The sequence below is a fragment of the Dioscorea cayenensis genome, chromosome 10 (assembly GCF_009730915.1).
Source record: "Dioscorea cayenensis subsp. rotundata cultivar TDr96_F1 chromosome 10, TDr96_F1_v2_PseudoChromosome.rev07_lg8_w22 25.fasta, whole genome shotgun sequence".
Taxonomy (NCBI): domain Eukaryota; kingdom Viridiplantae; phylum Streptophyta; class Magnoliopsida; order Dioscoreales; family Dioscoreaceae; genus Dioscorea; species Dioscorea cayenensis.
Window position 1 is genome coordinate 22,268,954 of NC_052480.1, and position 14,842 is coordinate 22,283,795.

Below are 14,842 nucleotides of genomic sequence, written 5' to 3' on the forward strand. Positions count from 1 at the left end.
AAAGGGGAGTGAAAATATCAGCCCCATGTTATGGGAGCCAGTTAATTAACTTGTTCTTCCGGTTCAGTCCACACTTCGGTCATTGATTAAAGAATAAAGACCAACGACTTTCCAATTCTTCTATTTATTAATTATTACTCTACCCGCGGAAAGGGCAAATGCATTTCCTCTATGATTAAAAATAATAATAAATTAATATCAAATTAAAATGTTTGATTAGTTTAATTGTTGTCTAATCACAGTAAAAAGTTACCGATGTCTCCTGTCTCAACAAACAATCTAGAAAATTCTTTATAATTTGGTAACAACGACCGTAAAAGTCCTGAAAATGACTTAGAGATCCCTCATATATATTTTGGAGTGATGTTACTATTTTGTTTTTTTTAATATTACATCAATTACTAAAAGCTTCATAACCTATTAGTACTTTATTAGAAAAAACAAAAATGACACATTCAAAAAATTTTAAATTCAAAATTCATTGAAATTAATAATAATAACGAGTCGATGATTATGGGTGTGGACTAACAGCCTAAATCATTCGTCTTTCACTTAAAAATGTATGGATTAAACAATTAATTTTCAGCCCATGCGTACGTCTTGATGTATATAACGCTTGTCTCTTTCGTAAACAAAATATATATCTTAAATTAATTTGTTTAGCATTTGTAATAAAAAACATGCATTTATTGTGTATTATTAAAAAAAATGAACTAAAAAATGTTATTTTTAAGATATTTACGTTTTTAATATGGTTTTTAATTGTTTACTGAAATTCCAAACTCTTTTAGATTATTCATTGGTTTTGTAAATTTTTTTTAAGTTATCATGAATTTTACCATGACAGTCAATTTTAAAAAACATCTACAACAAATAAGATTTTAGTTTGGTACTACAAAAATGAAGTATATATATCATTTCTGGTAAACAAACTTTACTTATTTAATTTATCAAAATTTTTAAGTTATTATATCATTATATAAATTTGACAAAATAATATATAATCATATAACAAAACATGATGTAAAACAGTTATTAATTAACTTAAACAATTCCAAAAACTTGTTCAATTGTTCAAGATTATATGAGAGTAATAACTAAAATACTTATTAAAAAAAATAGTATTTAAAGTGTGTAATAATTTAATGTATTTAACATGAAAAAAATATAATTGGGGTTTGTGGGCCCCACTTAAAAGGATTACGTGGCAAAATGATGTCCACCCAGCGAGAAGGGGCCCACTACCAGTAACATGTAGAAGGTTCTCTCCTTTGGGATAAGGATTGATGAACCGTCCAACCAAAGAGATCCTGCCACGTCATCAAATCCAACCGTCCAATTCACCGACGTCACCCGCCGCATCCACAGTGCCAGCATTGCAAACATATATTTTCTTCTGGTCCTTCAACAAAATAAAATAGTCATATAATCCCCAAAATCCAAAATTTTTTCCGACAAACCAATGTCAGGATATGCACAGATGTAAAACATCAGGTATAAATGATACACTATTACTCATAAGCTACTCAAGTTAGCTCAAACTCGACTTGTTTATGGCCGAACTCGAGCTCGAGTAGCTTGAGTAATTAAGCGAGCCAAGTTCAAGCATCTCAATATTTGATTTGAGTGCTCGCAAGCTTAACCGAGTAGTTGTATTTGTGTGTATATATTATATATTAGTTTATATATATAAATATATATATATATAATTGAGTGCGAGCTCGAGCTTGAGTTTGAGTTCAAGTAAAAAAATATCTCTAATTAAATGAAAATTATTATTAATTTTTATTGAATTTAATTGAGCGAGCTCGAGTAACTCGATTTATTTATCGAGTCAAGCTTGATTTACAAAAATAAAACTCGATCGAGTTCAAGCCAAGTATCAAGCAACGAGTTTTCAACCGAGCTCGAACTTGAGCAGCTTGCTGCTCGACTCCAAATTCGATCAATTACACTTCTAATAAAGTGAGGTCAACATGTATCATATTCTCTGTTTTCTTGAGTTTTGGAGTTTCATCTCGGATTCTTCCCAAAATGAGTATTATACACAAAGAACTTAGTACCAATAGACTAAGAGAATACTAGTTCAAAGAAAATTTTACCTATCCTATTGACTATTTAATTTCTAATTTATTAGTGAAAATGTTTAATAAACTATAAAGATTAAAATATACAAACTATTTTTCATTTATAGATTAGTAAAAATAAAATGTTTACATAATTCAAGAACAAAAATAAATTTTGTATAATTTAAAAACATTGTAATGCATCAACAACCCAAGACAAATCTTTTAATATTATATAGAGTTTGATTGATAATCTTCCACCTTGTTATATATTAAATATATTTATGAATGTTTATATAGACTTTGAAAAAAAATAATTAAAAAAAAGGAAAAAAAAGGAAAAGGATCAAATAAAAAAATATAGGAGGACCAAAAATATAGGTGTCACGCTTTTGAATTATAGCATAAAAGATAATAATAATAATTAAAATTTTTAAAAAGTGAGAATATATATATTGAATTTTTTTGAGTTTAAAAAAATAAAAAGTGGATAAGGAAGATATTTTGAAACAAAAATTTGAAATTTGAAGAAAAAGTTTGAAAAAAAAAAAATCTCCCGTATGACGGGGAGTTGGCGATTTGGTAAAACAGAAAAAAGACTGAGAGAAAAGAAAAGAAAAAAAATAAAAATAAAAATAAAAAAAAAAGAGAAGAAGGAGAGACTGAAAAGGAAGAGAAAAGGAATGAAAAAGAAGAGAAAGAAAGAGAAGAAGACGAAGAGAATTGACGTAGTGATGCCTGTGGCGTCGTCAGAGACCTTGCTCCTCCTCGTCTTTATTTCTTTTCTCCGATTCCAGGTTCCGATCTTCATTCCAAGGCGTTGAGGAGATCAATGACCGATTCTTATGAAGAGGAACTTGAGAATCCAAACATCGTCGGAGTCCTTCGTCTCTATTAGTTCCTCTTCCACACTCTTTTTGCTCTCTCCAAACACTACCACGAGATAATCAAGGACAAGACAGAGGACAGCAGCGTGGTGGTGACGATGTATATGGCTTCTGCCGCCGTCACCACCCTGGCAGAACCTAAGAAGTCGCGTTGCTTGTTCTCTTCTCCGATCCCAGATCTCGATCTCCATCCCGAGGCAATGAGAAGATCAATGGCGAGCGACAACATTCAATCATAAAAAAAAAAAAGAAGATCATCGATGAAGTTCTTCATCAAATTGGCTTATTGGCATTTTGATGTTTCCCTATAAAAAAAAAGAGGAAAAGATCAATTGCTCCACCACGGCAAGCAAGATGATGTTCATAACCCTAGCACAAATCTCGAGACATGTTTGAGAAACTCGTCAAGTGCTTATGACTTCGAAGAGGTAGATGCTCTTATAGAATTCCATTCAAAAATATATATACATATACATGTTCGGTTGCATCCATGAAAAAAATGCCTAGATTTTAGTTTTACAAAACAAAAATCCTCATAACCCATGCTTCACTGTTCATTCATTCCTATGTGAATATTAGTCATGGTGGGACATGCATTGTGGATTGCTTTGTGAACCATGCATTGCTTGCTTAAATGAGTAATGAGTTATATACCATAGTATTATGCCTTTATGTATTACTTGCCAGCATGCTTTCTTAATCAAAACCTCCATCTCATGTCTTGGCCTTTAGATTTGGCTAATATTTGGATTCTTTGTTAAAAAAAAAAAAATAGAGGAAAAAAAGAGAGAAGGGGCTCTGTTATAAAATTCGGCAAAATATTTTGTAAAAAATTGGGTTTCATTGCAAAATCTATGGAGAGATAAAAAAATGAAATAATTGAGGGCATATATGCAAAAAAATGTGAAAAATGTGTGAAAAATACTGAAAAGCTCGAGGGTTTAATTGCAAAAAAATTAATAAATATGAAAAAATATGAAAATGTGAAACTTTGGGGGTTCATTTGCAAAATTTCATAAAAATGTGAAAAAAAATGAAAAGTTAGAGGGTCTAAATGCAAAAAAAAAAGAAGAAGAAAAAAAAAGAAAGAAAAAAGGAAAAGAAGAAAAAAAAGGTTTTTTAGCAAAGATGAGGGGTATTTTGGTAATTTTACAAGATTCCCTAAAGTTTACCGTGATGTCTAATGCATGTCGACTGCTCTCCTTAAAAGGGTCTCTTCATTGCCTCTTAACAGTCACGGAAACGGATGAGTTATAAAAGTTCCAAAACACCTTAAAACTCTCTTTGAGCTCATGGACCCTATTTGAGGTCATTGGCTCTCTTTCGAGTGATAAAAATTCCAAAATCCATTAAACTCTTTTTGAGCTCATGGACCCTATTTGAGGCCATTGACTCTCTATCGAGTGATAAAAAATTCCAAAACCATAAAACTCTCTTTGAGCTCATGGACTCTGTTTGAGGCCATTGGCTTTCTTTCGAGTGATAAAAATTCCAAAACCATAAAACTCTCTTTGAGCTCATGGACTCTGTTCGAGACTATTGACTCTCTCGAGTGATAAAAAATTCCAAAATCCATTAAACTCTTTTTGAGCTCATGGACCCTATTTGAGGCCATTGACTCTCTTTCGAGTGATAAAAAATTCCAAAACCATAAAATTCTCTTTGAGCTCATGGACTCTGTTTGAGGCCATTGACTCTCTTTCGGGTGACGAAAAATTCCAAAACCTATAAAACTCTCTTTGAGCTCATGGACCTTGTTTGAGGTCATTGACTCTCTTTCGAGTGACGAAAAATTCCAAAACCCATAAAACTCTCTTAGAGTGATGAAGAAATTTCAAGATCTTCAAAAGCCAAGCATTCTAAAACAAAAAAAAAAGAAAAAAAAATCAAAATCAAGGCATAAAAAAATGATGAATCAACAGATGAGCTCAACAACCTCAAGGATGAAGAGTTGAAGAGTTCACAAGTTGCAAAAAAGCCTCACAAGCCTGAAGGCCGAAACTTATAAAAAATCAAATCAAGTTCTAAATCAAATCAAAGAATCCAAATTCAAAGTCCAAAATACCAGTTTCAAACAAATCAACAAATGTGCTCAACAACATCAAAGTTAAAGTGTTGAAGAGTTCATAAGTTGTAAAAAGTTTCACAAGCCTGAAGGCCGAAGCTTATGAAAAGCCAAATGAAGTTCCAAATCAAATCAAAGAATGCAAATTCAACAAATGAACCCAACAACCTCAAGGATGAAGAGTTGAAGAGTTCACAAGTTGTAAAAAGCTTCACAAGCATAAAAGCCGAAGTTCATTAAAAGCCAAATCATATTTGCGATTCCTCAATGCAGAGAATCTATAACTTAAAGTCCAGGTTAAATTCAAGACAAACTCAAAACATCCAAGATAAACGAGCTTAACAATCTCAGAGTTGAAGCATTGAGGAGTTCATAAGTTGCACAAAAGTTTCACAAGCCCAAGAGCCGAAGCTTATGGAAAGTCAAGTCAAGTTCCAAATCAAATCCAAGATACAAAAGATCAAATGTCCAAATTTCAAGTTTCAAATAAATCAACAAAATGAGCTCAACGACCTCAGGGATGAAGAGTTGAAGAGTTCACGAAGTTGTAAAAAGCTTCACAAGCATAAAAAGCTCGAAGCTCATGAAAAGTCAAACCTAGTTTGTGATTCATCAATACAAAAGAATCCACAACTTGAAATCCAAATCAAAGTTTAAGATACATAATCAAATTCCCAAGGAGCAAGTTCAAAGTCTAAGACCCAAGTTTCAAGTTTCAAACAAATCAACAAATGAGCTCAACAACCTCAAAGTTGAAGTGTCGAAGAGTTCACAAGTTGCAAAAGTTTCACAAGCCCTCGAGGCAAGCTTATGAAAAGTCAAATGAAGTTCCAAATCAAATCAAAGAATTCAAATTCAACAAATGAACCCAACAACCTCAGGGTGAAGAGTTAAAGAGTTCACAAGTTACAAAAAGCCTCACAAGCCTCGAAGGTCAGAGCCTATAAAAAAATCAAATCAAGTTCCAAATCAAATTCAAGATGATAACTGAAAAAGTCCAAGTTCCAAGTTTCAAAACAAATCAACAAATGAGTTCAACAACCTCAAAGCTAAAGGCGTTGAAGAGTTCATAAGTTGCAAAAAAAGCTTCACAAGCTACGAAAGCCGAAGCTTATAAAAATCAAATCAAGTTCCAAATCAAATTCAAGATGCAAACTAAAAAGTCCAAGTTCCAAGTTTCAAACAAATCAACAAATGAGCTCAACAACATCAAAAATTAAAAATGTCAAGAGTTCACAAGTTGCAAAAAGCCTCACATGCTCGAAGGCGAAGCTTTATAAAAAAATCAAATCAAGTTTCAAATCAAATCCAAGATGCAAGTTCAAAGTTCAAGATACAAATTTCAAATGAATCAACAAATGAGCTCAACAACTTCATGGATAAAGTGTTGGGGAGTTCACAAAGTTGCACAAACACTTTCATAAGCATGAAAGTCGAAAGCTTATGAAAAAAATCAAATCAAGTTCCAAATCAAAATCTAATATGCAAGTTCAAAAATCAAAGATCCAAGTTTTGAACAAGTCAACAAATGAGCTCAACAACCTCAAGGATAAAGGGTTGGAGAGTTCACAAGTTGCAAAAAGTTTCATAAGCCCCGAAAGTCAAGCTTGTGAAAAATTCAAATCAAGTTCCAAATCAAGTCCAAGATGCAAATTCAAATATCCAAGACACAACTTCACCATTTTTTTAAGTCATGTTCAAGATGCATATTTCGACCGTTGACGAAGACCAAAAGTCAACAAAAGTCAAAGCGCGATTTTCGGCAAAATAGTCGGAAGGAGATAAAAGGCTACAATTATTGTTGTGTCAAGATGATTAAATTCCAAATTTCTTGTACTTTTAACGAAGACTATGAATTCATGAATAAAAATTTATTTGTCAGAGTTTGTTTCTTTTTTCACACTTATTTTCTTAATCGGAGGTTCCTGTAACAATGTCCAGGGTAATTAACATTAGGGCTTGCCCCTAATGGAAGTCATGAACCCATAATCCCTTCAAGTCTACAAAATATTAAAATTTGATTTGTAATCCATGCTTTTTATCCGGTCAATCCTAATCAAAGGCCGGATGGAAAGAAAGGAGCCCACAATGAAACATATAGGAAAAAGGACCATAATGTTTCCGAAATTTCAACTGTCTCCACAAAACATTTTGATTTTTCCAACCTATCAAACTAACCAATCAATTGTTATATATCAAAATCATATTTATTTGACATATTTTTTCTAATTTAATTAAATAGATTTAATATTATTATTTTACTCTTATACTTCACTTTGTTTGGGCAAGGTCACCCCACACAAAGCGAGCTCACCCTAACAATCTCGGCAAGCTTACTCCAAGACTAAGATTGGGGAAAATAATAAAAAAATACTAATTTAGTAATCATAAGGATGTTTGGAGCATGTTTTTTTTTAATATATATATATATATATATATATATATATATAGATTAATAAAAAATTTCAGGAACTAGGTGGTCCTAGAAAAACTACCAAAGACGTCCCAATCATTATCCCAAAACTATATGTAATGATATAAATAAATTAAAAACAAACAAACAAATTTAGAAAAAAGTTTTTTCTCTTTGAAAATGGCAATAAGTGTATGTTAGTATCTCCATTATGTATGAGTTAATATCTCAAATGCATATGTCAACAGGTATACGTGCATGAGTTAATACTTCAAATACATCCCCATCTAGTTGGCGTATGTTAGTGAGTGCAACATCACTGGTAAGCTAATTCATCCAACAATGATTCGAACTCTCATCACACCCTCACGCCACACAAAGAGCGACCCATGTTAATGTTACTAACCATTTGAACTAAGTGGTTGGTAAAAAAATATATTTTTTTTAATAATTTCATGGCTATTTGGTATATAAATAATTTAATACGTGTTCATTTGGATTGAAAGACGCAATCTCTTTACATAGATTATTCATTTTAAAAGCAGGACCGAGATTAAATCACTAGTTTATATAGCGTACGTACGGGATGTTATAAGTTTTACAATTACACTCCATGTATATGCATGTCCCTGATTTTTTTTTTTTAATGTAAAATAGAGGGTCCATGTCATGTATTTTATTTCAAATTAATTAATTAGGAATGCAAAATTATGTCTCAACCTGTTTGAATTTTTTTTTAAAATAAATAAATAAATAAAAGAAAATAAAAGAAACATTATCGGATGCTGTCCAAATCCGGGTTTGGCTCCGGATCCGAAGCAGGGGGACCGACAAGCTCTAAACGAGGTCCAGCGCGAGTTTCGAGCAGTGGACCTATCGAACCGTTGCTTTCCTGCTTGCTCTGTTAATTTCTAGCCATTCGGGTCATTACACGTGTGCAAAAGAGAGCCACAACATGGTGCCTCAGGTACAACTGCACGGGCAGTGGGCAAGTGGGCCTGGGCCGTTAAACCCTTTTCCGGAATTCTCGCGCAAGTTGGGCCTCCAGTCCAAAAATCACGTGACGACAAAAATCGTTATCGGACAACGTGCCCCAAAAAACCAAGATCCCAAATGGTTGACCTTTTTGACATATATACCCCCTTTTGGTGAATGTATATTTATTTTTAAAAAAAATTTCAATTTTATTTTATTTTATTAGCACTGCCAACCCAAATTCACTAGATGTTAAGTGTCTTAGCAGTCTCAATAACTTCACATCTCACGCTATTTAAGCAGGAGCCAGCATCCACCGGGCTCAAAGAGCTCACAATGCTATAGACATGAGACAATTTAAACTCTAGATTCTTCTTCTGCACAATATGGCCGCAAGTTTGTAATCACAGATTTACATTGTGGTGACAATTCCACTTTTGACTTTTCGAACTTATAAAGCGATATCGGTCCATCGCTTCACATTAGATTTTACCGCAGGTCGTGGAGTCCTAATTCTGTCGAAGCGGTACTTTCCCAGACGTATCAAAGCCTTCCTCCTTACCGCCATACCCATTTGTGAGGAAAGATAAAGCTTTCTAACCAAACCCGTGCTGGCATACTGATGAGGTCCTAAATACTACCAGGTCTCAGTGGCCAAGGGCAAAAGCCCAGTCGTCGATGGTTTAAATGTAGAGGGCGTCTTTTCTACTTGGGATATCACTCAAAGAATATCATCAAAGAACCTCTTTTTTAAGCCATATCCTTTTTCCTGACTATTGCCCAACCGCTGTAGCTCTTTGGGAAAACGTTCATTTGTCCTTATCCCAAAAGCTGACAAACCCTAAGTTTATTTTGTATTTTAGCCCATCTCTTTATGTAATGTTTCCTACAAAATTATTTCCTAAGCTTTTAACGGCAGCTTTAGTTATTCATAAAATTGTTGGAGCAAGAGCAAAAGTACTTTCTTAGCCGGGAAATCTCAGCTTTGATAACATTATAGTGGCTCGATAGATTGTGCATCTGCAGAACTCGAGTCAAAAGCCCCTAGGATGTTACTAAATATTGATATAGCTAAAGGCTTATGGTATGATTGAGTGTGATGTTGTTCTGGCATACTCTCCACCTCATGAACTTTCCACCGTGGTGGATCTAATTGGACTGCGAGCTGTAACGCGCGCGCTATGAGATTACTACCTACGATTTAATGAGTCGTAGTCACCAGTTGGTTTTCGCTGGTAGAAGGCTTAGGCAGGGAAAGATCCACTGTCTCTATCTACGCTCCTTTTCTTGTCTTCACTAAAACCTTTCCGCTATGTTGAACCATGCTTTTAAGCAAAATTGGATTCACCATGCCTTTGATGCTAGACTAGTGTGAACCCCAACTCATTCTTATGTTCTTTGCTAACTCACCACGCGCCTGCTCGCTCGTACGATCAGCATAAGATGCATGGCTGCTTAGAGATTTTCTGTAAAAGATCATATGATGGACAAATGGTAAATATGAATTAAATCCAATGTGCTCAATTTCTTATAAACTACCACTCTTCCTCAACGTGAACATCCATTTGGAAAACTTAACCGTGAATGATTGTCAAGCAGAATCTGTGAAATGCAATTAACCAAGAGGTTTGCACTACTCTTATTTGGGGATGTGGATTGCGCTCTCTTTGAGCAATGTGAGCATATATAAATAGAGAAAGTAATAACTATTAGGTGTGTGTGTACTCCAAATGGGACTAAGTCTTCTTTAGCATTTCGAGCATATAGCGCTGGCTTTCTCAGCCAGCCAACGGGGACAAGATAACTTGGGCATGGCAGAAAATACTTTGCAGAGCTCACTTGACCATTCCCAAAGTCAAAGAATCTTCTTTGTGGAGGATGCTCGTAGGAGGACCCTACTTTTGCTTACTTGCACATGCCACTCACCATTGGGCCGGAATGAGTCAAACACACGTTGGAGCGTGGAAACAAATGAGAGCACCTATACATGCGGAGATGCCAAAGGCGGAGCTAAAAGTTGTACGGAATGTCATTGGAGATTGGCCGGTGTGTGCCGAAGAGATAAATAATTTCACCGATTAGGTGGCTTTACTAGGAGATGGGCAAACCCGAGATGTGGGCAAAAGTTCTTCAAAGCAAGGCTACTATGGGCTCATATGTGCCCAGTTGTTGTGGACCACGATGTAATCTGATTTTTAACCACAACAAATGATCCAAACTACACCTCAAATTGGCTTCAGTGTAATTGTTTTGGTGGAAAGTTTCGAAAGGGCAACGCTACGCATGCATGCAAAGGCTTTCTTACCACTTTTCTTTAATTCTTCTCTCTTTATTACGGTTCCTTTGCTTGGTTATCGAGAACAAGTGATGCCAGGGATCGTAGTTAATGGGGATAACTTACAATTATATGCTAGCAGGTGGCGGCAAGATTGGACATATGCTAACTCAAGTATCCGCTGGGAGGTGTTTGCTGGAAGAAGCTGCTGAAAATGCACATGTGAGCAGTGAAGCTCTATCCTCAGAAACATTTATCTCGACGCGCAAGTTTGGGCTGGAATGGATGCAAGCGGATGACACAGTGGTGAATTAGCAGCTGAGGAACATATTTGGAAAATCGGGGCAATTGGTTGAGTCAATGTTGCAACGCATACGGTTACTTGCATTTCTAGTGATGCAGTGAGGGTGGGATACAATCTGCAAATCAACACTAAAGAACCCCTCGATTACACATTTGTACCACTAAAGGTCTTGAGATGCCAACTGGCATGTGATAGGCTGCATCGACCAGCCGATGGAGTCGAGTTTTTAGAGTTTTTCTATTGTTTGGTGTTCTTTTAGTTTTTCTTTTCTACTAGCTTTTGCTCGGTAGCTCTCCTTACACAAATCGAATATATATAACATATATATTATATATATATATGGGTATATATATATATATAAATGTAAATAAACTATTTGGAAAATAATACAAAAGAGAAAGAATATGTCGAAATTAGAGACAATGAAACTCCAAGGATCATAATATATAATAAGATGGTAAATGACTTCCTGTTATTTGATTATTCACATCAAAATGAGCAGCATTTAACTCTCTAATCCGACATCAATTTTATTCCTTCTGCTTTTCAAAGCGGTGCTCCCAAAACGTTGATTGATCAATACAGTATGTGCATGTATCTAAGTCTGTGTTCATTGAATTAATTAACAGGGACAAGTAATCACATCAAATGAAAGATGCAAAAAGAGCATCAAAAGATCAACCAAACATCATGTGCTCGTTGACTATCTTCAAAGACAAACATATATATTAATGTTTGATTTTGATCAAGCCTATCAAAGAGAAATGAAAAGAGTATTTTCAAGTGATCAACAACCAATTACCAATTGACCACGACTTACAAAATCGTTTATACACTTGCATGTATTATATATATTTAAGATAGATTTGATTCATTCTTTGTGATCTTCATCTAAGCTCGTACTCTTTTTCTTCCAACTAAACACTCTTCCAAATCTCGGTAACTTCAACAATGGGTTTGGTTCTCGGCTCAAACCTTCGAGAGCGCTCCACTCTTCTTTTCACACTTCTACGGTCATCATTTCCTTCCAGAGATCTGAAGGCTCACTCCTTGCGTTGCTGTCTTAAAACTCTCAAAGGGTAGAAAAGACTACTATTATCATGCGTAATCGGCAACATTCAAAGAAGAAACACGTCTTAAGAACAGGCATATCACCCGCACAATCATCAACCTTTGAAGTTGGATTGCTTAGATCTCCATGCTCGCAGCACTGCTCGCTCTACCAAACGTCTTGCCACATCCGATCTTTTGCGTGTTGAGAAAACTCCACTTTTCACCCACTTTATTTGATAATACATCCACACACCTATCACAATAAATATAAAACATTATTGACTAGATATGTAACAAATACTTAAGATCAAAATCTCACATGTTCCTTTACCCCATCCAAGTTGCGAGGACCACAAACTCATCCTTGTCGGAAAGCTCTCTGTGTGTGACTTGTGGGGCTGGAGATCAAACCAAAGTTCTTGAGACAAAAATCTCCGAAAGCTCTCTTGCATTTGCAAGGCCAGGACAATCTTTCATCTGGCATCCACCATAATCTCATGCACATCAGGCTCTTCCTCTAAAAGCAAACGCTCCTCCCTCGGCAGCTTCTAATCCTCTCCTCTTCACCTAATTATAAATATAAACTCACTCAATGTTACTCACGTATATAACTAACCAACATGTATGTAGCGAATTTAATACTGATGCATAGTAATAATCTAATAATGCTTCGAACATTTTATATGTCTAATTACTTGTATGTATCAAAGAGTACAAGATTGATTTTCAAACTTACTTGGGAGATTCGGTTTGAGATCGACGGTAGAAGTTGCACAGGTAATGAGTTGGTTTATATCATCTCGAGTTCCTAATACCGCCCGGGAGTCCCCTAAGTTTGCAATTATCAAGAAGACGCATTCTTTTCCTGCATCATTTCCACATTCACATCTCAATAATAATTTCTTAAACATTTAAGTTATATTTTTAACAACTTAAAAATTACCTGTTTGACAATGGATACCGTGGTTCCACTACAAATGCAATCTATGCTAGAACTATGACGCAAGTTCTTCATCCCTAACTCTCTCAAAAGCCTCCTCTACAAATATATCCTTACTTGCCGAAAACCATTTATCAACATCACAATCCTCTAAAAATTGCGAAGATCTCAATCCCGGCGAAAATCTTTGATGGAAGAACACATCCACGAACATGGTAGTGCAAACCTAAGGACCCAATGGTCCATGTCCATCAAAAACTCCACAGAACACATCATCCTTTGAACCACCAAAAATCCTGAGGTACAACACAATCAAATTCAACATCAAAACCAAGAAACAACGTACATGGTTGTATATATATATATATATATATACAAAGATCAAAACCATATAATGCATGAATTACCTTCAAATGGTCATGGCATCTTGGTTAACACCCTTCAACCTTGTTGTGAATACATAGAGACAAACTTACAGAACCTCAACCTCACACACTACCACTACCTTCATCTTCAAGGAAGTCACATCATCATCTTCTTCTCTCAGTACAACACACCTCCATTCTATAACACTTCTCCTCTGCTACAACACCTCCCATAGATGAATGATAGATTGATAGATGATGGATGATAGACCCCTCTCTTAGCGGATACCTCACCAATGTAATATCTTCTTAAATTTTCCAAATGTAAATACCACAAGAGAGAGAGATGGAGAAAGAAGGAGAGAAATAAACCGAGGGGGTGGATGAGAACATTACTTCATTGCAATGAACTAAAACTCTTTTCTCTCTGGCGTTCAATCCCTGTCCTGATTTTCGCCATCATGAACGTGAATATAATAACAAGAAGAATGTGAATGACTAGATATTGAACTTCGTAGAAGTTTATGAAATTAACTAAATTAACAATAAACTAATAATTAAATTAGAAATTCTTTTATTTATTTATTTATTTATTTTTACATACTAGCCCTCTATTGATATCGTTGCAATTTAAAAGAAACCTACTATTTAATTATATTTTCATTATTTATGTTTTTTTAAAATTTTAAAACAAATTTTTATTTATAATTATAAATCATAGAAATATAGTCTGAACAATTATTTTAATTTTATGTTTTTTATAAAAATAGTTTTATACATTTGGTCTATATATATATATATATATATATATATAAAAATATGAATAAATTATTATAGACATGTATTTATATATCTCTAACTGTCCGCTCAGCTATTGCGAGGCATCTTATAATTAATAATACAAGAGGGTTTGTAAAAGTTAAATAACAATTTTACAAATATATATAAGATGTGGGTCATATGAAAATACAAATCATTGAATTAATTAATTAATTAAGAGTGGGAGTCAATGAAGAATGGGCAATGGTTGCTAACAAATATGTTAAAAAATGGAAAGGAATCTAGAAATCGTGTGAGCAGTGATGAGCCCCAACAGCGCAATACAAAGCCATTATAAGGAAGCAGGGACATATTGTCTGTCCTTTTAAATAATATCCCTTAGCATTCATTCCACTTGTTATTGCTTCCTAATTTTTACAGGTTCATTTGCTGGCGTTACTGGCCTTTTATTGACCAATTACTAATTAAGGTAATTAATTGTTAATTAATTAATTATTAGGCATGTAGAGGACAAAAACCCTTGCGTTAGGAGGCTGTCATTTTGTGCAATCAAAAGAGCTAGCTAAGCACTTCGCATTTAATAGTATTATAGGTATGCTCAAGGTTTCACATTTATTTGTTGTTATTATTATTTTTTAATGTCTATTTATTTTATCTAAATTGTATATATATATTTTTTTGTTTCTAATATACTAGTATAAGTAATAGCAATGCGTAAC